The following is a 25970-nucleotide window of genomic DNA, read 5'->3' on the forward strand; positions in this document are numbered from 1 at the left end:
CTCGAGTTTCCCTTTCAAATCACATATTGCATCTACACTTGTTCTATCATGAGGAACTTGTGTCTTGTTGATTGATTTTGCTTTTGACTATGTGTCTTATGTTTTATGTTTCTGTTATGCATTCATCTTGAGCCTACGTTGATTTCAGCGGGCAGAACCGCCCTTTTTGTTTGGACGTTTGGGAACTATGATTGAGTGGCCCAGGTCGTAGTTGTATCGCTTAGTGCTAGCATACTCATTTTGGTTGCTCAAAGTCTAGAGGAGTGAGATATGTGGCACCACCTCGATTGGGAGAGTCGGTGAGTAGTCACATGATCTCATCCTCGGGATCCCAAAAGCACAGCAGTAATCCCTCGTTTATCAGATTTGATATCCCGTTTTAAAGACATGCATTTCATTACGTTGTTATTGATTTCGTTGATGTCTTGAAAGCAAGTTTATTGTTGTATTACTTTTTATGTTGCTTTTACTGGGATTATCATTCTCACCGGTTATCCGGCTGTTGCTTTGTTTTGTATGTGTACTTGGCAACAGGTGGGGCAGGAACAAGTCAGAAGAGACATGGTTAGCTCCGAGGGAAATATGAAGAAGTGAGACTCGGTTTAGAAGTCGTGTCAGCATGTCTACCTAGTGTTGTTGGAACATGTTTTAGATATCGAACTTCATCGTTATGTTGTTGTTGCATGTCCTCTACTTTGAACAGTTGTTGAACTCCAGAATTTTATGTACTAGTTGGAAGAATTGAGTTGTAATGCATGTTTATGTTTTGAAGCATAGAATGGCTTGAATGGCATTGGTTAGCCTTGCTTTTGTTCTGTTATAATTATTGTTGGATTGAGTTTGAAGGAAAGGCATTCCATGTTCTGAATTTTTCTGGGCAAGGGGGTGCGCTCGATCCTAGGTTATTGCAGGATCGAGCGCGGCCCCTGTGATTTCCGAGACAGAGAGTTTCAGAAAATGGTGCGCTCGATCCTGGATTTTTTCCGGATCGAGCGCGACACCTTGCATTTTTCTCGGCAGAGAGTTTGTAATTGTGGTGCGCTCGATCCTAGACTTTTATAGGATCGAGCGCAGTACTGTTCATTCAAAAAAAAAATTTATTTCTTCTTGTTGCCTTAACTTATAGATGGTGCATGATAATTGTTTATATTATCTTAAGAATAGAAGATTAGAACCGAGGCCTCACAAATTATGAGACTGAATGCTTGCCAAAAGCTATAGTTGGTAGTAACAGTGCAACTCAAATCTTTTAAACCGCACAATAATTCAAGCGTCAGGTTCGATCGTTCTACCCAGTAGAGACAATTATTGTACCACAACAATTACCTTTGTGATTTTTAGGTCGTCAATGTTATCAAATTTTAGTTTTCGTATTGTATCTTATGATTTTGAAATTTTAAAAAAATTTCATCGAGAGTATTGATGTGACAACACACATATTAATATCACTGTAGTGACCCTGCATGGTATCACCTACTAACTGGCAACTAATAGCATGCATTAAACTTTAATACAGCAAAATAACTTAACAGAGTAAAACATGCGGAAACAAAACCATAATTTACATATCAGCTTAGTAACATAATCCAGGCTTAAATCTGTAGTGATACAACCAAATCGAAATCTTAAACAGTAAACATTATACAGCTATATCGAATCCTGCTGTATAATAAAATCCTCAAGGCTCCTGCTCCCTAGTCCTGCCTTGAACTACCAGCTCCGTCCATCCTGCGACCTGCCCCATGGAATAGGTTGTCCAAGATAACAACTAGGACGTGAGCGCTAACGCCCAGTACATAGACATGAGTAAAGATATGTATATAATGCATGCAACATGATGACTGGTACAGGGTCATCTGAAAAGTCATGCTCAGAACCGGCGCCACATGAGTGCTTCTACCGCACGGATCAACCTCTAGGTGCAACCACACTCGTCTAGTACACCAGAGTAGACAGACATAAATGCCCCCGCCGTCGCGGTACTCTCAGTGACAGACTATTGAGTATAGAGATGAGCGGCTCTATAGTCAGGTATAACAACGTATAGGCTCAACGTGTATATGCACATGACATACGAATATAGAAAGCGGTAAATCATATATCATGCCATATAATAATGCCAAATAAATGCAACATATAGACATGTATACTCGCTGGCAATCTCAGTCAATGTGTACGTACCTCTAGGCTAGTTCAAGTATAATAGGATCCTAGGTTCCAAGCCTATATTCAAAAGTTCACTGTATCACTACATAAATTCTATAAGCCTTAACTAAGCTAATAAGTACTCCCAAAACTTAAATAGATTCCCGGACCATACCTTCGTCCGTAGTTAGCCCTTTGAAGTCGCTAGTCTCGGATGACTATAACCACTCCTTGGTTATTCCAGAACCTCTATTATAACCGATAGGGCCCTCAAGTGTATATCTCACACTATATAACTGTAGAAGGAAACTCGAGAATTCGTATTTCAAAATGAAATCGAACGAGCCCTATTTATAGGCAAAATTTCCAGCCAGGATCGGAACTTCCGATTTCAGGATCGGAGCTTCCGATCCAGCTCACTGCGTGCATGTGTGACACGTCGGGATCGGAACTTCCGATCGGGCGATCGGAGCTTCCGATCTGCTCTACGTTCAACACTTGTCAAAACTCGTGGCTGAGTCATCGAGCATTGCTGGCAGCTGGAGATCGGAACGTCCGTTCCAGGATCGGAGCTTCCGATCTCGGTGCTTCCACTGAGCTTCCGAAGTGGCTAGGATCGGAGCTTCCGATCTGGGTTCGGAGCTTCCGATCCAGCCCAAAGTCAAAAGCCCATATTCCCTTCCGAAGTCCAATAACATTCCAAAATTACTAACCATTAATCATGTTTAACATATTATTATCTTAAAATGGAACCTGGGTTACTACATTCTCCCCACCTTTAGATATTTCGTCCGCGAAATAATATCTAAAGATAAATCAAGATAACAATATGAAACATTCAAACCATGTTTTATTACATCAACTGTAATTACAACTACATGGTAATCAAAAATACAAAGCAAACAACTCAGGATATTCCGCTTGCATACGACTCTCAGTTTCCCAAGTTGCTTCTTCAACGCCTCGGCGCTGCCACTGTACCATCACAAGTGGTATAGTCTTGTTCCAAAGAACTTTCTCCTTCCTGTCTAGGATACGGATTGGTCGTTCAACAAAAGACAGATCTGGCTCTAGCTGAATATCAGTAGACTAAATCACATGAGATTCATCAGCTATATACTGTCGAAGTAACGACACATGAAAAACATTATGTATACTGGAAAGATTTGGCGGTAAGGCCAAACGATATGCAACATCTCCGATCTTTTCCAGTATCTGGAAAGGTCCAATAAAACGAGGAGACAACTTGCCTTTCATGCCGAATCTCATCACCTTCCTGAAAGGTGATACTCGAAGGAACACATATTCACCAGGCTCAAACTGAAGTGGCCTGCGACGAATATTAGCATAACTGGCTTGTCTATCTTGAGCAACTTTGATCCTATTCTTGATCAAATCTACCTTGTCTACAATCTGCTGCACCAATTCAGGACCCTCGACTTGTCGTTCCCCGACTTCATCCCAGAATAACGGAGTACGAAACCGTCGACCGTACAATGCCTCGAAAGGTGCCATATCAATACTACGATGATAACTGTTATTGTAGGCAAATTCGATCAAAGGTAATTGATCCTGCCAAGATAAGCCAAAATTCATGACAGAAGAACGTAGCATATCCTCCAACGTAAGAATCGTCCACTCTGACTGCCCGTCAGTCTCCGGATGATATGCAGTGCTCAAACTCAGAGTGGTACCCAAAGCCTCCTGAAAACTACCCCAAAAACGTGAGGTAAATTGCGGGTCTCTATCACTGACTATGCTCACTGGAATCCCATGTAATCGCACTATCTCCTGAATGTATAAACGTGCCATGCAATCATAAGAATACTCCCGGTTATAAGGAATAAAGTATGCTGATTTCATCAAACGGTCAACAACGACCCAGATAGCATCACACTGACGTGATGTCATAGGCAAGTGGGTGACAAAATCCATAGTTACGTGCTCCCACTTCCATTCGGGAATCTCAAGTAATCCACCTGGTCGTCGGTGTTCATCCTTGACCTGTTGACAAACCAAACATCTAGAAACAAATTGATACACACTTCGCTTCATCCCTTTCCACCAGAATCTGGTTCGCAAGTCCTTATACATTTTCATACTACCAGGATGAACTGATAATCGACTCCTGTGAGCTTGAGATAGAATATCGTTCCTGAGCTCCGCAACATTAGGTACAACCACTCGATTAGATAAGCACAATAAACCATCTGCCTGAAAATGGAATCCAGATGTATTAACTCCATTGGCTAGACGTGCCAAACGCTGAGTCTTAACATCAGATATCTGAGCATCTCTGATCCGAGAATACAATGCTGGCTCAGACAAAATAGTATACAACCGAATCCCATTTCTCCCTTTCTTGTGCTTGAGCGTAAAACTCAAAGAACAGCACTCTTGTATCATATGAGATACTTCACTAGTCTGAAGTGCAGAAAGTCTCACCTGCCGACTCAAGACATCAGCAGTAAGATTAACAGAACCTGGATGATATTTTATTTCACAATCATAATATTTTAGAAGATCCATCCAGCGTCTCTGTCGCATATTCAACTCCGCCTGAGTGAATAAATACTTCAAACTCGTGTGATCCGTGAATATCTCAAATTTCTCGCCATAAAGATAATGCCTCCAAATCTTGAGTGCAAATACAATGGCGGCTAACTCGAGATCATGTACTGGATAATTATTTTCATGCGTCTTCAACTGTCGAGAAGCATAGGCAATAACATGTCCATGCTGTGTCAAAACACATCCTAACCCCTGACCAGAGGCATCAATATAGACAACATAACCTCATGATCCAGAAGGTAGAGCTAGCACAGGTGCAGTAGTAAGACGTCTACGCAGCTCGTGAAATGACTCCTCACAATCCGAGGACCATATGAAGGCAACATCTTTCCGAGTAAGCTGAGTCAAAGGCCTGGCCAACTGTGAAAAATTCTCGATGAACCGACGGTAATATCCAGCTAGACCCAAGAAACTACGAATCTCAGCAACCGTCGTCGGACGAGACCAGTTCAGCACTGCCTCTATCTTACTAGGATCAACAGATATTTCTTCATTAGAAATCACATGACCGAGAAACATTACCCGATCAAGCCAGAATTCACACTTGCTCAATTTCGCATATAGCTGCTTATCTCGTAACGTCTGCAACACAATCCTTAGATGCTGTGCATGCTCATCCTTTTCATGAGAATAGACAAGAATATCATCAATGAAGACGATGAAAAATCTATCCAAATACTCTCGAAATACCTGATTCATCAGATTCATGAAGACTGCCGGTGCATTCGTCAAACCGAATGGCATTACCAGAAATTCATAATGCCCGTATCTGGTCCTGAAAGCAGTCGTAGATATATCTGAATTTCGTACCCGCATCTGATGGTATCCAGATCTCAAATCTATCTTCGAGTAAACAGAAGTACCCTGTAGTTGATCAAATAGATCATCAATCCGCGGCAAAGGATACTTATTCTTGATGGTGACATGATTCAACTGCCTGTAATCAATGCACAATCGCATCGATCCATCTTTCTTCTTGACAAATAACACAGGTGCTCCCCAGGGAGAAACACTCGGACGAATATATCCCTTATCAAGCAGATCCTGTAACTGCTGTTTCAATTCTCTCATCTCTGACGGTTCCAGACGATAAGGCGCTCGGGATATAGGCGTAGTTCCTGGTACTAAATCAATACCAAATTCAACATCTCGCACTGGAGGAAAACCAAGAATCTCATCAGGGAATACGTCAGGAAACTCGCTGACAACCGGTAACTGATCAATACCCGTACTACTCGTGGACATATCAACTGCATAGATGAGGTAGCCCTCCCCACCTGACTCCAAGACATGACATGCCTTCAGAGCCAAAACAAGTGGCATCGGAGGTCGCGCACCCTCACCATAAAAATACCAGCTATCACCCTCATCCGGATGAAACTGTACCAGACGCTGATAACAATCCACAGTAGCGTGATAAAAAGTCAGCATATCTATTCCCAAGATACAGTCAAAATCTGCCATCGCTAATTTCATCAAATTAGCTATTAACACATTACCCTCAAACTCCAGAAGGCAACCCATCACTAGACGCTTAGTTACTATCTCTTGCTCCAACGGAGTAGATACAACTAAATCCATATCTGATGATACATAAGATAATCTATGTCTCTTAACAAAGCGACTAGAAATAAAGGAATGCGATGCTCCAGTATCAATTAATACAAGTGCAGGAATACCACATAACAGAAAGGTACCTGCCAACATGTGATCGCTTCCCTCTGTAGCCTACTCCTGAGACAGAGCAAACACCTTCCCTTGAGTCTGGGGACGATAACCAGAAGAACTCTGTGGTGCTGGCTGTTGACGCGGAACAATAAAAGCCTGAGATCCAACCTGTGATCCCGATTCACTAGCAGAACCCATGCGCTGAGGACAATCTCTCCGCAGATGTCCCTGCTGACCGCAAATATAACAAGCACCAGTAGCTCTCCGACATGAAGCTGCAGGATGCTTCCCTCCACAATGGCTACAAAACTCCTCCTTCTTCTTCTTATTCCCAAAACGGAACATACCTCGTGAACCACGAGATCCAGATGAAGTAGTAGGAGTAGAAGAAGACGTAGGTCCAGATTGCACAACAGATTGAGCTCGAGGCTCAAAAGATCCACTAGGCTGTGCTGGCATCATTAACTGTGCCCGCCTGTTGCTAGTCTCCACAAGACGGCAACGGTTCACCAAAGTCTCAAAAGATACCGGGTCATCACAGACGAAAACCTGTGAGTAGATATCTTGGTTCAAACCTTGTAGAAAGATATCATACTTCGATGCATCACTCTCATTGATATGAGGACTGAAAGGTAGCAGATCAAGAAATCGTTGCTGATATTGATCAATAGTCATTGATCCTTGCCTCAGAGTAAGCAATTCCACAGATCGTGCTTGACGAACAACCGGAGGAAAATACAATTTCTGGAACTCCCGACAGAAATCCCCCCAAGTCACCTGTCCTCTCTCAGTACGTGCCTGAGCAGCTTTGGCATCCCACCAAAAACGTGCTCGATCCTCTAGAACAAATTCTAGAACTTCCAATTTCTGATCCTCAGTACAATCGTAAGCACGAAAAGTACTCTCGAGTTTAGACATCCAGCTTCTAGCTTGTTCAGGATTCTCATCTCCCACCAAGGGTTTCGGTCCTACTTGCATGAACTTATTGATAGAGTAGCGACGTCTACCCTCATGATGACGATGTTGCTCATCATGGCGGTGATGACGATGATGATGACCACCTCCCTGGCCAACACTACCGTGAATCTCGTCAGCCATATCCTGAAAAGAATTGCACATTAAAATCCCAAATGCGCAAGAATTACTCAAGACTAAACTAAATCCCAAGTACTAATCCCAAAATCTAAGCATGCTCTGATACCAAAACTGTAGTGACCCTGCATGGTATCACCTACTAACTGGCAACTAATAGCATGCATTAAACTTTAATACAACAAAATAACTTAACAGAGTAAAACATGCGGAAACAAAACCATAATTTACAAAATGTAGTGACCCTACATGGTATCACCTACTAACTGGCAACTAATAGCATGCATTAAACTTAATACAGCAAAATAACTTAACAGAGTAAAACATGCGGAAACAAAACCATATTTATATATCAGCTTAGTAAGATAATCCAGGCTTAAATCTGTAGTGATACAACCAAATCGAAATCTTAAACAGTAAACATTATACAGCTATATCGAATCCTGCTGTATAATAAAATCCTCAAGGCTCCTGCTCCCTAGTCCTGCCTTGAACTACCAGCTCCGTCCATCCTGCGACCTGCCCCATGGAATAGGGTGTCCAAGATAACAACTAGGACGTGAGCGCTAACGCCCAGTACATAGACATGAGTAAACATATGTATATAATGCATGCAACATGATGACTGGTACAGGGTCATCTGAAAAGTCATGCTCAGAACCGGCGCCACATGAGTGCTGCCACCGCACGGATCAACCTCTGGGTGCAACCACACTCGTCTAGTACACCAGAGTAGACAGACATAAATGCCCCCGCCTTCGCGGTACTCTCAGTGACAGACTATCGAGTATAGAGCTGAGCGGCTCTATAGTCAGGTATAACAAGGTATAGGCTCAACGTGTATATGCACATGACATACGAATATAGAAAGCGGTAAATCATATATCATGCCATATAATAATGCCAAATAAATGCAACATATAGACATGTATACTCGCTGGCAATCTCAGTCAATGTGTACGTACCTCTAGGCTAGTTCAAGTATAATAGGATCCTAAGTTCCAAGCCTATATTCAAAAGTTCACTGTATCACAACATAAATTATATAAGCCTTAACTAAGCTAATAAGTACTCCCAAAACTTAAATAGATTTCCGGACCATACCTTCGTCCGTAGTTAGCCCTTTGAAGTCGCTAGTCCCGGATGACTATAACCACTCCTTGGTTATTCCAAAACCTCTATTATAACCGATAGGGCCCTCAAGTGTATATCTCACACTATATAACTGTAGAAGGAAACTCGGGAATTCGTATTTCAAAATGAAATCGAACGAGCCCTATTTATAGGCAAAATTTCCGGCCAGGATCGGAACTTCCGATTTCAGGATCGGAGCTTCCGATCCAGCTCACTGCGTGCATGTGTGACACGTCGGGATCGGAACTTTCGATCGGGCGATCGGAGCTTCCGATCTGCTCTACGTTCAACACTTGTCAAAACTCGTGGCTGAGTCATCGAGCATTGCTGGCAGCTGGAGATCAGAACGTCCGTTCCAGGATTGGAGCTTTCGATCTCGGTGCTTCCGCTGAGCTTCCGAAGTGGCTAGGATCGGAGCTTCCAATCTGGGTTCGGAGCTTCAGATCCGGCCCAAAGTCAAAAGCCCATATTCCCTTCCGAAGTCCAATAATATTCCAAAATTACTAACCCTTAATCATGTTTAACATATTATTATCTTAAAATGGAACCCGGGTTACTACAATCACATCATCATTACATTGCCACATAAGAGTCATATGGAAAAAATATCAAACTTATCATAAAAAAGACAGCGCAATAAGACTGAAATTTAACATAAATGAAAGGAATATTTTATTCCTTAAATTTCTCCAATTTTGAAAAGATTTTATTTAATATCTTTTGTCTTTCTTAGACATGAAGTAACAAGTTATTTATTTCCTTGAATAAGTTGAATTGAGATATTGATAAGCTTATTATAATATTTATCATATCATATCTAATATATATCTTTCTTTATTTATGTAGATTTGATATGATCAAATCACAAGAATCCAATGCCTACAAGAAAACATGTTAAAGAAGGATTCTAGTCTATAAATTAAAGATGGACACCGATCGAGATAGATAGAGAGACCGTGAGATTTTTTGATAGCTTCACGTACGTACATTGAGAGAAGAACTGAAGCTTGTATCGGTCGTGAATGCTTGATGTTTTGAAAAACACTTGAAGATCAAAGATCGAAGAGTGTTTTCGTCTCTACAAGTTTTGGCATCAAGATTTTTCAACTCCTTACTCTATTTTATTTATTCTATCTTGAATAGAATCTTTAGGAGTTATTTTTATGGTTTACTTTCTCACTTGTTTTGAGAAATTGATTTTTACAATAATCACTAGTTTTAGGGTTTGTAAAAATCTTTGAATTATTTTCTAGTAAAGTTTTGCCCTGAGGCGCTGCAAGAGTATTTTATACTCTTGCTTAAATCATTTGAGTCTATTTATTTGGTTGCTTGTTTATTTTATTCACGTTTAAATTATATTCCGCTGCAAATTACTGGTGTTATTGTAGGTGTTGTCAACACCTTGTGACAACACCTCAAACTGTTTATGTGCAACCCCCAATTCCCTTACAAGTGGCATCAGAGCCATCTTCTTGATACACTAAGAACTGATCTAGGTTTGTTTATTTTATTATAGGGAATAAGATGGACTCATCGTCTGTTGCGAACTCGTTTTTGAAACCTCCGGTCCTTGATGGCACGAATTACGCACTATGGAAGACTAGGATGCGATATACTATGAAAGCGATGGATGTTCGTGCTTGGCAAAGCATTCTGACTGGTTGGACTCCTCCAAAGATGTTAGATCCAGAAGGAGAATATATTATCAAGCAAGAAGAAACTTGGACCGCCGAGAAAACACAAAGTTCAAGCTACAATGCTAAAGCACTCAATGCAATTTTTTCATCTGTGGATATGAGAATGTTTGGTCTCATAGCTGACTGCAATGTTGCTAAGGATGCATGGGAAGCTTTTCAAGAACACTGTGAAGGAACTGATAGTGTGAGAAGAACAAGACTGTGATTGCTGAACACAAAATTCGAGAATATCAGGATGGATGAGAATGAGACTATTGCTGATTATGATAAAATACTTAGGGAGATAGCTACAGAGGCGCATGCTCTTGTAGGACCTATTGCTAGTGAAAGTATGTGAACAAGGTTCTTCGATCTCTGCCAAAGAGATTCAATGGGAAGATTTGGGCGCTTGAGGAAGTGAAAGAAACCTCAAAGATGAAGATAACTGAACTGATTAGTATCCTTCAAGTTTTTGAGATGAATCTTACAGCACAAGAGAAGGATAAAAAAAAATCAATAGCACTTCAAGCTTCAAAGCCCTCATATGAGGAGTATGTTCAATTCCACCAAGAAGTTCATCAGTCTGATTTAGAGGATGATTCGATCTCTCTCATGACTAAGAAATTCAATGATTATCTGAAAAAGATGAAAGAGAAAAGAAAGACGGATCAAAAACTCAAGGCTCCAATGTTTCCTAGCAAGCCTTTGAGAATTACTGAACCAGAACAGTCACCAAAGAAACCTACTAATACTCCTAAGCCTCGTCTGATGTTGGAAGGGAAGAAGAAATCAGTACCAAAGAAGTTAGGCATAGTACAATGTCATGCTTGTCAAGGGTTTGGACATTATGCAAATGAGTGTGCTAACACGCTTAGGAAAGGTATGACCACATCTTTGAGTGATGAAGAGTCTGATGAAGAAGAACAAGAGGATGAAGAAAGCCACACTGCTCTATCTGCCCTACTGGAGAGAAAAAAGAAGTTTCAAGTCAATCCTTTAGGTGTTGCCGCAGGTGTTTCCACACCTGGACGTAACACCTCCCAAAGGTCAGTTTTTTTGAATTCCTCCATTACTGATAATGTGTGTGATAATGATTCAGGTGATGAGATTATATCCATGGAAGAAGCTCGGATGATGTTTGAAAAACTACATACTGATTGGATTGAAATGAATAAGATGAATACCATTCTTTCAAAGGAAAATTCTGATTTAAAGGCTGATGTGTCAAGACTTGAAGTTATGCTGAGTAAAAAAGACATGGAACTAAGTGAAGTGAAGGAAGAACTCGGAAAAGCAAAATCTACATTGGCCAAGTTCAATTCAAGCACCTCCAAGCTTGATTCTCTACTCATGATGGGAAGAGATGGTACGGCTGGTTTAGGTTTTGAAAACAGCAAATTTGAGGTTGGTGAAAGTTCAAAAGGCCCTGTGTTTATCAAAGAAAGTAGCAGTACTGAAAGCTCAATCAAAAAGGCCTTACCATTTGATCCTCCAAAACCAAAGCCACAGCCTACTGCTCCTTCAATGTCTAGAAGGAAACGTAAGTATATTTGTCACTACTGTCATAGACCTGGTCACATCAAACCATACTGTTTTAAGCTGCAGGAAGACTATAGACAAAGATCTGCATCAAAGGTGTTGCCAACACCCTTCCACAACATCTATAGAAACAGATCTTCTGTAAGAAAAGTTTGGGTACCAAAAGCTGATAATCACTGTCACATGATTTATACTGCTTTGAGAACTAATGTTTCAGGTGCTTGGTACTTTGATAGTGGCAGCTCACGTCATATGACAGGTTCCAAGAAGTTTCTCACTGACTACGTTGAACAGAAAAGTGGAAAAGTTGAAAGAGTGGGTGCCCGGTGAGCCAACTTGTGGCTAAGGGCTTTGATGACTCTATGTATAAACAATCTTTTGTTTAATAGAATTTACACTTTTATAATGGCAATGACTTTATCTTTCTTCATATTGTTATATTGTGATATACTATTGTTGTTTTGATAAAGACCTTGAATATACTATAGTGTATGTAAGATGTGGTAGTACATGGGGATGACTATCATGAAACACATCATATAGTCACTGTATATTCTAAATAGTTCCTAGTCGATTGAGCCGTCCGTTAATAAGGATAAGAATCGCTCGAGATTGAGACTAGCATTTGCGATGCCGAGTACCACGTTTCATTGGTATGGAACATAGAGATGTTCAAAGAATGCAAATGGATATTCATACGATGAATGATCGAACTACCCTATCCGGACTTTCCAAGTGGTTATCACTTATCGAGTGGAAAAAGTCCGCGGTTTTGGTTGTACACCATTAGTCCTTACTACTTGAAACATCATTGAGACTCTATATGCTAGTACTGTACTTTGACTCGTTTACCGACTCTATTGGGGTCATCAGGTGTCGGGATTGGGTACAGTTATGACACATATAGGAGTCGATGCTTTGTTGTCAAGGATTCACCACATACTTGCGAGTGTGGATATCCTATGCAATCTGAGGAGATATTAGTGTGACGAATCTCTGGCCAGAGTACATGATGTGTTTTAAGAAATGGTTTCTTAGTAGCACATGCGATGTCACTATTTGATCTTCAAGATGTATTGCATAGTTATCGAATCTCGAACGACTCTCGATTTACCAATGGTTGTTGATTCGATCGGGATATATGGTTGAAGGGACCGTACTGTACGCTAACCAAAATCTATTGGTTCTTGCAGGCACTATCAGTGATACCTAGGGAATCATGGGGCAATGTTGCTAGGCGCTCTTACCATGATTCGATGGGCAAGTCGGAAATTGTTGTTCCGAGTCACAAGGAGTTGTGAGCCCACGGCTAGCTGTATCCCTGAACCATTGAGGGTCACACAAGTAATGGATTTTTAATCCCCGTTGAGATAGTTAAATTTAAAGAGTTAAATTTAATGAACAAAGAAGTGGGACTTCTTATTTAAGAGTAGAGGAGTAAGATTTTCTAAAATGACATAGGGATGGGCATTTTTAGAAATCACTGAATTCGGATTCAGAAAATTTATCTTGACTTTAAAAGGTGCAGAAATGGTTTCTGTGCACATTGGTGAAATTGGTTTATCAATCTGAGTCACGATGAATTTTATATTAATTTCTGAACATGCGGGCTTTGCTTGTCAGGCTTGAACTTATGACTAATGGGCCCTAAGCTGTTAGCAGCCCACATTATAAATAAGTTATTGCAGTACAGAAATTACACAACAGAGGTCACAATTTTCGAAAACCCTTGCTGTTTTTCTCTCTAAGTGGCCGCCCCCCTCTCCCTCTCTGCACGAAAATTCCAGCCTGTGAATTTTGAATTTGCAGTCTGGTTTAACGGATCAAATTCGTTAATTCTCTTCGTAGAAACTTTTGATAGATTTTCTAGTGCAATCTATCAGAGGGATTAAATTTCCGTTCGTGGACCTGATTGAAGAATTGTTCGTCCATCAGTTCTTGGGATATACAACAAGAGCAGAGTAATCTGTTGGTGTCCATAATCTCGATTCGAGATTGGAGGTAAAAATTTAAATTGTTATTTAATTTTTACACACACAATTTAATCGTAAAGTTTTGATACCCATTATGGAATCGTTCCATATAAAATTTTTAAACTTTCGCTGCACCGGGTATCAATTCTGATTGATCTGATCACCGTTTTGCAACAAAAGTAACCTATGGAGGAGGTTCAAAGGGAAACATTGTTGGAAAGGGAACTCTGAATGTTGCTGGTTTGCCTAAGCTTCGCAATGTGCTTCATGTTGAAGGACTAACTGCAAATCTAATAAGCATAAACCAACTTTGTGATGATAATTTGCATGTGCAATTTGATAAGAAATTTTGCAAAGTTTTTGATGATTCAAATATCTGTGTCATGACAGGTACTAGGTCATCCGATAACTGCTATCAACTCGGAGAAGAGATGTCTTGTAGGCACACAAAAATGACTGAATTTGAACTATGACATCAAAAATTGGGTCATGAAAATTTCAAGATACTAAAGAATTTAAGTAAGTTAGATGCTGTCAGAGGTATGCCTAACTTAAAATCTGGTATTCCATTCGTGTGTGAAGCATGTCAGAAAGGGAAGTAGACTAGGGTGTCACACAAGGTGTTGCCAACATCTGTGATAACACACTGCCTTGAGCTTTTACATATGGACTTGATCGGTCCAATGGATGTTGAAATCTTTGGTGGTAAGAAATATTCTTTTGTTTGTGTGGATGATTTTTCACGATATAATTGGGTAAATTTTTTGAGAGAAAAATCAGACACATTTGATGCCTTCAAGAAACTGCTCACTAAGATTTTGAACCTACACAATCTGAAGGTAATCAGAATTCGCACTGATCATGGTAAGGAGTTCGAAAACTCTTATTTTGCTTGTTTGTGTGATAAGAAAGGTATTTCTAAAAAATTTTCTGCTCCTAAAACTCCACAACAAAATAGGATTGCTGAAAGGAAAAATAGGACTTTGCAAGAAATGGCAAGAGTGATGTTGAGTTCGAAAAACATTTCAAAACGTTTTTGGGCTGAAGCTTTGAATACTGCATGTCATATATCAAATAGAGTGTATTTGAGGAATGGTACTACTATGACATCCTATTAAATTCTCATGGAAAAGAGGCCAAACCTTAAATATTTTCATGTTTTTGGATGTGTATGTCACGTTTTGAATGATAGAGATTATCTTGCTAAGTTTGATGCAAAAAGCGATAAGTATATGTTCTTGGGATATTCATCAAATAGCCGAGCCTATAGGATGTATAACTTGAGAACAAGGACTATTTTTGAGTCCATTAATGTTGTATTTGTTGGAACACGTTTTCAGATCATAGATCTGATACCCGGTGCAGCGGAAGTTTAAAATTTTTTTATATGGAACAATTTCATATCATGGGTATCAAATCCTAAAGATTAAATTACGCAAGTAAAATAATAATAACAATTAATATTTTACCTCTTCAAGCTATGGCTTGATTATGGACTCCAACAGATTAAATCTGCTCTTGTTGTAAATCTCAGGAACTGATGACTTGCTCGATCAACTCCTGAATTAGGTCCACGAATAGAAAACTAAAACCCTCTGATTGATTGCACTAGAAATCAATCAGATGTTTATCGAAGAGATTAAACAGATTTGATCTGTCAATTCAGAATATAATTTTTCATAAAAATCACAGACTGAATTCTTTCAAAAAGGAGAAGAGGAATTCGAAAATTCCCCTTGTAATAATATGTGTGATTTTCAAAAAATCCAAGGTTGGAATCAATTAGTATTTTCGAAAACTGCACACACACACACACACACACATATATATATATATATATATATATAATTTTTAGACTGGATTAAGTTATATGTCTATTAGGACACTAACTCCTTAGGGCCTATAATCCATAACTTAAGTCCAACAAGCCAAGCATGTTATTATAGAAATTAATATTAAATTCATCATGACTCCGATTGATAAACTGATTTCACCAATGTGCACAGAAACCATTTCTGCACCTTTTAAAGTCAAGATAATTTTTCTGAATCCGAATTCAGTGATTTCCAAAAATGCCCATCCCTATGTCATTTTAGGAAATTTCACTCCCTTTAGTTTAGAAGTCCAACTTCTCTTTCATTAAATTTAACTCTTTAAATTTAACTATCTCAATGGGGATTAGTAATCCATTACTTGTGTAACCCTCAATGGTTCAGGGATACAGCTAGCTGTGGGCTCACAACTCCTTGTGACTCGGAACAACAATTTCCTTCTTACCCATCGAATCATGGTAAGAGCGCCTAGCAACATCGCCCCATGATTCCCTAGGTATCACTGATAGTGCCTGCAAGAATCAGTAGGTTTTGGTTAGCTTACAGTACGGTCCCTTCATCCATATATCCCGATCGAATCAACAACCATTGGTACATCGAGAGTCGTTCGAGATTCGATAACTATGCAATGCATCTTGAAGATCAAATAGTGACATCGCATGTGCTACTAGGAAACCAAGTAACCTAAATCACATCGAGTACTCTAGCCAGAGATTTGTCACACTAATATCTCCTCAGATCTCATAGGATATCCACACTCGCAAGCGTGTGGTGAATCCTTGACAACAAAGCATCGACTCCTATATGTGTCGTAACTATACCCAATCCCGAAATCTGATGAACCTCATAGAGTCGGTAAACGAGTCAAAGTATAGTACTAGCATATAGAGTCTCCATGATGTTTCAAGTAGTAAAGACTAATGGTGTACAACCAAAACCGCGGACTTATCCACTCAATTAATAATAAACACTTGGAAAGTCCGAATAGGGTAGTTCGATTATTCATCATATGAATATCCATTTGCATGCTTTGAACATCTCTATGTTCCATACCAATGAAACGTGGTACTTGACATCGCAAATGCTAGTCTCAATCTTGAGCGATCCTTATCCTTATTTGCGGACAGCTCAATTGACTAGGAACTGTTTAGAATATACAGTGACTATAAGATGTGTTTCATGATAGTGATCTCTCTTTATTCACTATCTCATCTTACTTATACTATAGTATTTTCAAGGTCTTTATCAAAACAACAATAGTATATCACAATATAACATTATGAAGAAAGATAAAGAAAATGCCATTAACGAATGTAAATTATATTAAACAAATATTGTTTACAATAAGAGACTCTCAAAGCTCTTAGCCACAACTTGGCTAGCGGGGCATCAACTCTTTCAATCTCCCACTTGCCCTATAGCCAACTAGTCATACTACGTAGTCCCATTGCTTCGCGATGTTTGTCAAACAATGGTCCTGGCAAGGGCTTAGTAAGTGGATCAGTGATATTGTCTGCAGAGGCCACTCTCTCGATAGTGATGTCTCCTCTTTCCACGATCTCCCGGATGATGTGGTATTTTCTCAGTATGTGTTTGGATCTTTGATGAGACCTTGGTTCCTTTGCCTGAGCAACGGCACCAGTGTTGTCACAGTACACCGGGACTGGACCAACAGCTTCAGGAATTACGCCCAACTCTTGGACAAAATTCCTCATCCAAACGGCCTCTTTAGAAGCAGCTGATGCTGCAATGTATTCTGTCTCAGTGGTGGAATCCGCTGTGGTGTCCTGCTTGGAACTCTTCCAAGAGACAGCACCGCCATTGAGCATGAATAAAAATCCAGAGGTTGACTTCGAGTCATCCACGTCACTTTGGAAGCTAGAGTCAGTATAGCCTTCCAATTTCAATTCTCTTCCTCCATAAACCATGAATATATTCTTAGTCCTTCTCAAGTACTTTAGAATTTCCTTCACAGCTTTCCAATGCATTTGACCAGGATTGGCCTGATATCTGCTCGTGACACTCAGAGCAAAGGCTACATCCGGTCTGGTAGATATCATCCCATACATGATACTACCAATGGCTGATGCATATGGTATGTGTGTAATTTTCTCTATCTCTTCGTAAGTCTTGGGAGACATAGACTTGGATAGAGAAGCTTCATGACACATAGGTAGATGTCCTCTCTTGGACTCATCCATAGAAAACTTTTTCAATATGGTGTCGATGTAGGTTGCTTGAGTGAGTCCTATCATTCTCTTAGATCTATCTCTATAGATCTGTATTCCTAGAATATAGGACGCCTCACCCAAATCCTTCATCGAGAATCTACCTGATAACCATATCTTTGTTGACTGCAACATCCCTACATCATTCCCAATGAGTAGGATGTCATCAACATAAAGTACTAAGAATATCACAGCATCCTTAACTACTTTCTTGTACACGCATGGTTCCTCCGGGTTCTTGATGAAACCAAAATCCTTTATTGTTTCATCAAATTTCTGGTTCCAACTTCTTGATGCCTGTTTGAGACCATAAATTGATCTCTGAAGCTTGCATACCTTATGCTCGCTTCCCATGGATGTGAATCCCTCAGGCTGCATCATATAGATTTCTTCCTTAATGTTTCCATTAAGAAATGCAGTCTTCACATCCATTTGCCATATCTCATAGTCATACCAAGCTGCTATGGCAATAAGGATTCTTATGGACTTGAACATTGCGACTAGCGAAAAGGTTTCATCATAGTCAACTACTTGTCTTTGAGTATAACCTTTTGCTACCAATCGTTCCTTGTAGGTCAGTACCTTACCATCAGGCCCAAGTTTTCTCTTGTAGATCCATTTACACCCTATTGGAACAATTCCATCGGGAGGATCTACTAACGACCAAACTTGGTTTGTATGCATCGAGTCTATTTCCGACTGCATAGCTTCAAGCCATAAATTCGAATCCGCATCAGAAATTGCTTCCTTGAAGTTTCTTGGATCACATCCAATGTCGGGTTCATTTTGATCCCCTTCAAGAAGTAGACCATATCGAATAGGAGGTCTAGAAGTCCTCTCGGATCTTCTAAAAAGAGGCGTGTCGTTTAATGGTTCCTGAGGTGTGGGATCGTTATTTTGTATCTCGGGTTCTTCTCAAATTTCTTCGAGTTCCATCATCTTGTCTTTCTTATCAAGTAAGAACTCCTTCTCCATGAAGGTGGCATTCCTCGAAACAAACACTTTTGTTTCAATAGGATGATAGAAATAATATCCGATTGAATTCTTCGGATACCCTACAAAATAACATAAGGTGGATCGACTATCCAACTTATCTCCCACTGTCCGCTTCACGTAAGCAGGACATCCCCAAATCCTTAAGTACGAATACTTATGAGCTTTGCAATTCCATAACTCGTATGGAGTTTTATCCACTGCTTTAGTGTGGACATTGTTCAACAACAATACCGCCGTTTCAAGCGCATAGCCCCAAAAAGAAGGTGGGAGCTCAGTGAAGCTCATCATGGATCGAACCATGTCCAACAAAGTTCGATTGCTACGCTTCAAAACACCATTAAGCTGAGGTGTCATAGGAGGAGTCCACTGAGAGAGAATCCCATTCTCTTTTAGATAGTCCAAAAACTTGGTACTTAAATATTCTCCACCTCGATCCGATCGAAGTGCTTTAATACTTTTACCTAGTTTATTTTCTACTTCTGCCTTGAATTCTTTGAACTTTTCAAATGATTCAGACATATATTTCGTCAAATATAAATACCCATACCTAGAATAATCATCAGTAAAGGTAATGAATTAGGTGTGACCAAATTTAGTACCAATACTAAATGAACCGCAAACATCTGTATGGATCAAATTCAACAGATTTTAACTACGCTCGGGTTTTCCTTTGAAAGAAGATTTAGTCATTTTTCCTTTTAGGCAGGACTCACAAGTAGGTAGAGAGTTAATATCAGACATATCAAACATGCCCTCTCCCACTAGCTTGTTCATCCCCCTTGAGGAAATATGACCTAGCCTAGCATGCCAAAGGTTTGCCGGGTTTTGACTATCGTCTTTTCGTTTATTTGTTGTTACCGGTTTATCAACATAATTAATTGGAACGTCTTTTAATTTTAAGTTATATAGATCGTTTTTAAATTGTCCATTTCAAATCAAACAATAATTCTTGTAAATATTGCAAATCTCATTCGCAAAATTGCAAGAAAAAACTTCTCTATCAAGAATAGAAATAGAAATAATGTTTAAATGAAATCTTGGCACAAATAAAAAACATCTCTCTCAAAATATTGAAAGAGTGGGTGCCCGGTGAGCCAACTTGTGGCTAAAGGCTTTGATGACTCTTTGTATAAACAATCTTTTGTTTAATATTATTTACACTTTTATTAAAGGCAATGACTTTATCTTTCTTCATATTGTTATATTGTGATATACTATTGTTGTTTTGATAAAGACCTTGAATATACTATAGTGTATGTAAGATGTGGTAGAACATGGAGATGTCTATCATGAAACACATCTTATAGTCACTGTATATTCTAAACTGTTCCTAGTCGATTGAGCCGTCCGATAATAAGGATAAGGATCGCTCGAGTTTGAGACTAGCATTTGCGATGCGGAGTACCACGTTTCATTGGTAAGGAACATAGAGATGTTCGAAGCATGCAAATGGATATTCATATGATGAATGATCGAACTACCCTATCCGGACTTTCCAAGTGGTTATCACTTATCGAGTGGATGTAGTCCGCGGTTTTGGTTGTACACCATTAGTCCTTACTACTTGAAACATCATTGAGACTCTATATGCTAGTACTGTGCTTTGACTCGTTTACCGACTCTATTGGGGTCATCAGGTGTCGGGATTGGGTACAGTTACAACACATATAGGAGTCGATGCATTGTTGTCAAGGATTCACCACATACTTGCGAGTGTGGATATCCTATGCGATCTGAGGAGATATTAGTGTGACGAATCTCTGGACAGAGTACATGATGTGATTTAAGAAATGGTTTCTTAGTAGCACATGCGATGTCACTATTTGATCTTCAAGATGTATTGCATAGTTATCGAATCTCGAACGACTTTCGATATACCAATGGTTGTTGATTCGATCGGGATATTTGGATGAAGGGACCGTACTGTACGCTAACCAAAATCTATTGGTTCTTGTAGGCACTATCAATGATACCTAGGGAATCATGGGGCGATGTTGCTAGACGCTCTTACCATGATTCGATGGGCAAGTCGAAAATTGTTGTTCCGAGTCACAAGGAGTTGTGAGCCCACGACTAGCTGTATCCCTGAACCATTGAGGGTCACACAGAGTAATGGATTTTTAATCCCCGTTGAGATAGTTAAATTTAAAGAGTTAAATTTAATGAACAAAGAAGTTGGACTTCTTAATTATGAGTAGAGGAGTAAGATTTCATAAAATGACATAGGGATGGGCATTTTTGGAAATCACTGAATTCGGATTCAGAAAAATTTATCTTGACTTTAAAAGGTGCAGAAATGGTTTCTGTGCACATTGGTGAAATCGGTTTATCAATCGGAGTCACGATGAATTTTATATTAATTTCTGAACATGCGGGCTTTGCTTGTCGGGCTTGAACTTATGACTAATGGGCCCTAAGCTGTTAGTGGCCTACATTATAAATAAGTTATTGCAGTACAGAAATTACACACAACAGGTCACAAGAATTTTCGAAAACCCTAGTTAATTTTCTAAAAGGTGGCCGCCCCCTCTCCCTTTGCTCGAAAAGAAATCCAGCCTGTGATTTTGAATTACAGTCTGGTTTAACGGATCAAATTCGTTAATTCTCTTCGTAGAAACTTCTGATAGATTTTCTAGTGCAATCTATCAGAGGGATTAAATATCCGTTCATGGACCTGATTGAAGAACAGTTCGTCCATCAGTTCCAGGGATATACAACGAGAGCAGAGAAATCTGTTGGTGTCCAAAATCTCGATTCGAGATTAAAGGTAAAAATTTATAATCGTTATTTAATTTTTACACACACAATTTAATCGTAAGGTTGATACCCATTATGGAATCGTTCCATATAAAATTTTTAAACTTCCGCTGCACCGGGTATCAATCCTGATTGATCTGATCGCCGCGTTCTCCAACAGTGGTATCAGAGACAGGTTGCTCAGATCAAGCGATTAAATTAATCGATTGTACAAAAATTTTTAAGCCTCGGTTTTTGAAACAAAATAAATATTTAAAAATAAAAAAAAAAATTTTCGGGCAAAAACCCGGGCAGCGATTGGATCGCTGCCCGGGGCAGGGGCAGCGATCGTCGCTGCCCCGGGAAGCGCACGGCGCTGCACAGGGCGTTGCGCAGGGCAGCGCTCGGCGCTGCCCTAGGGGCAGCCGGGCTGCCCGGCTCGACCCCATTAGGGCGTGGGTAGCCCGGGAATGTCCCAGGCGGCCCGCGGGGAAAAAATATTTTTTAATTTTTAAATTAAATTTTAATATGTTAAAATTCTATTTTTGGTCCGATCGAAAATTGTTTTTGATTGGTCCACGAGGCGTCGGATCGAATTGTTCGAATCCGAAAATTTTAAAATTGATTTTTGGATAAATTTGAATTTTTGGAAAATTTTAATATTTTATCCGTTAAATTGAATTTTGAAATTAATTATTTTTGGTACAATTGATGATAAGATATGATCTTATGAAAATATTGAGTAAAATATGACTTTATGTATAAAATTGGATTTTATAGATAAAATATGATTTTATTTGATAAAAAGATAAAATATGATTTTGTATGTAAAATAAGATTTTATATATGAAATATGATTTTATCCTTTTAAATTTAAATTGCCATTGCATGTTATCCAATAAATTAATTTTGAATTAAATGTTATTGGATAAGGATGATCGATTGCCATGACCAATTTTGTAGGTGTATGTTAGGAATTTACATTTGTTTTATTGTTGTTGGTTTTATTAATGGGTCTGGTTTATGGCCCAATATGAATGTCATATGTAATAAAAGTGGGCTTGGTTTATGGCCCGTTCCCACCCCTTAAAATGTATCCCCTACTTGTCATTGTTATTTATTGTAAATACATTAGATTTAGTGGGAGATCAAGATTTGAAGATGGAGGTGGGCCCAACAGACAATAAAGACAGAAGAAATGTAAATTGGAAGCAAATGTAATAGGATTGCATTGCATACTGCATATTACCTAGGATTGGACTAAGACTCGTGATTGGCAACCACGGGTCGATTAGAAATGGAATCGATCATCCTATATAATATGTGATATTATAGTTGTATGCATGTTTTAGACAAAATTGTGTGAATCCGACAAGCATACAAAACTTTAAAAATGATGAGACAAATTTTCATAATTAAAAATCCCTCATTTTAAATATGATTTAAAATTGATATCAAGATAAATAAAGGAAATTTAAATTTGTTTAAATGTTCCTAACTTTCATCAACGATCAATGTATGAGATGCTACCCGCAGATACTGTAAGAGTGGGTGCCCAGTGAGCCAACTGTGTGGCTATGGGCTTTGTTGACTCTTTGTATAAACAATCTTTTGTTTAATATTATTTACACTTTTATGGCAATGACTTTATATTACTTCATATTGTTATATTGTGATATACTATTGTTGTTTTGATAAAGACCTTGAATATACTATAGTGTATGTAAGATGTGGTAGAACATGGAGATGTCTATCATGAAATACATCTTATAGTCACTGTATATTCTAAAACCGTTCCTAGTCGATTGAGCCGTCCGATAATAAGGATAAGGATCGCTCGAGTTTGAGACTAGCATTTGCGATGCGGAGTACCACGTTTCATTGGTAGGGAACATGGAGATGTTCGAAGCATGCAAATGGATATTCGTAGGATGAATAGTCGAACTACCCTATCCGGACTTTCCAAGTGGTTATCACTTATCGAGTGGATTAAGTCCGCGGTTTTGGTTGTACACCATTAGTCCTTACGACTTGAAACATCATGGAGACTCTATATGCTAGTGCTGTGCTTTGACTCGTTTACCGACTCTATGGGGTCATCAGGTGTCGAGATTGGGTACAGTTACGACACATATAGGAGTCAATGCATTGTTGTCAAGGATTCACCACATACTTGCGAGTATGGATATCCTATGCGATCTGAGGAGATATTAGTGTGACGAATCTCTGGCCAGAGTACTTGATGTGATTTAAGAAATGGTTTCTTAGTAGCACATGCGATGTCACTAATTTGATCTTCAAGATGTATTGCATAGTTATCGAATCTTGAGCGACTCTCGATATACCAATGGTTGTTGATTCGATCGGGATATTTGGATGAAGGGACCGTACTGTACGCTAACCAAAATCTACTGGTTCTTGTAGGCACTATCAGTGATACCTAGGGAATCATGGGGCGATGTTGCTAGGCGCTATACCATGATTCGTTGGGCAAGTCGGAAAGTGTTGTTCCGAGTCACAAGGAGTTGTGAGCCCACGGCTAGCAGTATCCCTGAACCATTGAGGGTCACACAGTGTAATGGAGTTTTAATCCCCGTTGAGATAGTTAAATTTAAAGAGTTAAATTTAATGAACTAAGGAGTTGGACTTCTTAAATAAGAGTGAGGGAGTAGGATTTCCTAAAATGACATAGGGATGGACATTTTTGGAAACCACTGATTTCGGATTCAGGAAAATTTATTTTGACTTTAAAACGTGCAGAAATGGTTTCTGTGCACATTGGTGAAATCGTTTCATCAATCGGAGTCACGATGAATTTTATATTAATTTCTGAACGAGTGGGCTTTGCTTGTCGGGCCCCAGCTTATGACTAATGGGCCCTAAGGTGTTAGTGGCCTGCATTATAAATAAGTTATTTCAGTACAGAAATTACACACAATAGGTCATAATTTTGAGACAGGATTTTCGAAACCCTAGCCCCTCTCAAAAACGTTTTCGGCCGCCTCTCCCTCCCTCTGCCCGAGAAAATTCCGGTCTGTGATTTTGAATCGCAGTAAGGAATAACGAATCAAATTCGTGTATTCTCTTCGCAGAAAACTTCTGATAGATTTTCTAGTGCAATCTATCAGAGGGATTAAACCTCTGTTCGTGGACCTGATTGAAGGCGTTCATCGGTTCCAGGGAGAGACAACAAGAGCAGAATTGTTCTGTTGGTGTCCATTAATCTCGTTGCGAGATTTGAGGTAAAATTTATTTAATTGTTATTTAAATTTTACACACACAATAATTTAATCGTTAAACGGTTGATACCCACACCATGGAATTGTTCCATGATAAAATTTTTAAACTTCCGCTGCACCGGGTATCAATCGTGATTGATCTGACCGCCAGTTTTTCCAACAGTGGTTTCAGAGCCAGGTTGCTCAGATCAAACGATTAAATTAATCAATTGTACAAAATTTTGAGTCTCGGTTTTTGAAACAAAATAAATATTTTTAAATAAAAAAAAATTTTTTCGGGGCAAAACCCGGGCAGCGATTGGATCGCTGCCCGGTGGGGCAGCAATTGTTGCTGCCCCGGGCGGCGCACGGCGCCGCCCAAAGGGGGCGCACGGCGCCGCCCAAGGCGGCGACCGTCGCCGCCCAGGGCGGCGCACGGCGCCGCCCAGGGCAGCGCTCGGCGCTGCCCAGGGGCGGCGCTCGGCGCCGCCCAGCGCAGCGCTGGGCGGCGCCGCAGCGCACGGCGCCGCCCAGGGGCGGCGCCAGGCGCTGCCCTAAGGGGGCAGCCGGGCTGCCCCCGGCCCGCGCCCCGGGTGCGGGCCGGCCCGGGAGTGTCCCGGGCGGCCCGCGGGAAAAATTATATTTTTTATTTAAAATTAATTTTAATATTTAAAATTTTATTTTTGGTCCGGTCAAAAATTTTTTTTGATTGGTTCACGAGATTTCGGATCGAATTGTTCGAGTTCGTAAATTTTAAAATTGATTTTGGATAAATTTGAATTTTTGGAAAATTTTAATATTTTATCCGTAAATTGAATTTTGAAATCAATTATTTTGGTACAATTGATGATAAGATATGATCTTATGATATATTAAGTAAAATATGATTTTATTTGTAAAATTGGATTTTATAGATAAAATATGATTTTATTTGATATGGAGATAAAATATGATTTTATATGTGAAATGTGATTTTATATATAAAATATGATTTTATCTTGTTTAAATTTGAATTGCCACAGCATGTTATCCAATAAATTAATTTTGAATTAAATGTTATTGGATAAGGATGATCGATTGCCATGACCAATTTTGTAGGTGTATGTTAGGAATTTACATTTTCTCTTTATTGTTGTTGGTTTTATTAATGGGCCTGGTTTAT

This window comes from Henckelia pumila, chromosome 1, assembly GCF_033568475.1.
Source record: "Henckelia pumila isolate YLH828 chromosome 1, ASM3356847v2, whole genome shotgun sequence".
In the NCBI taxonomy this organism is placed as follows: Eukaryota; Viridiplantae; Streptophyta; class Magnoliopsida; order Lamiales; family Gesneriaceae; genus Henckelia; species Henckelia pumila.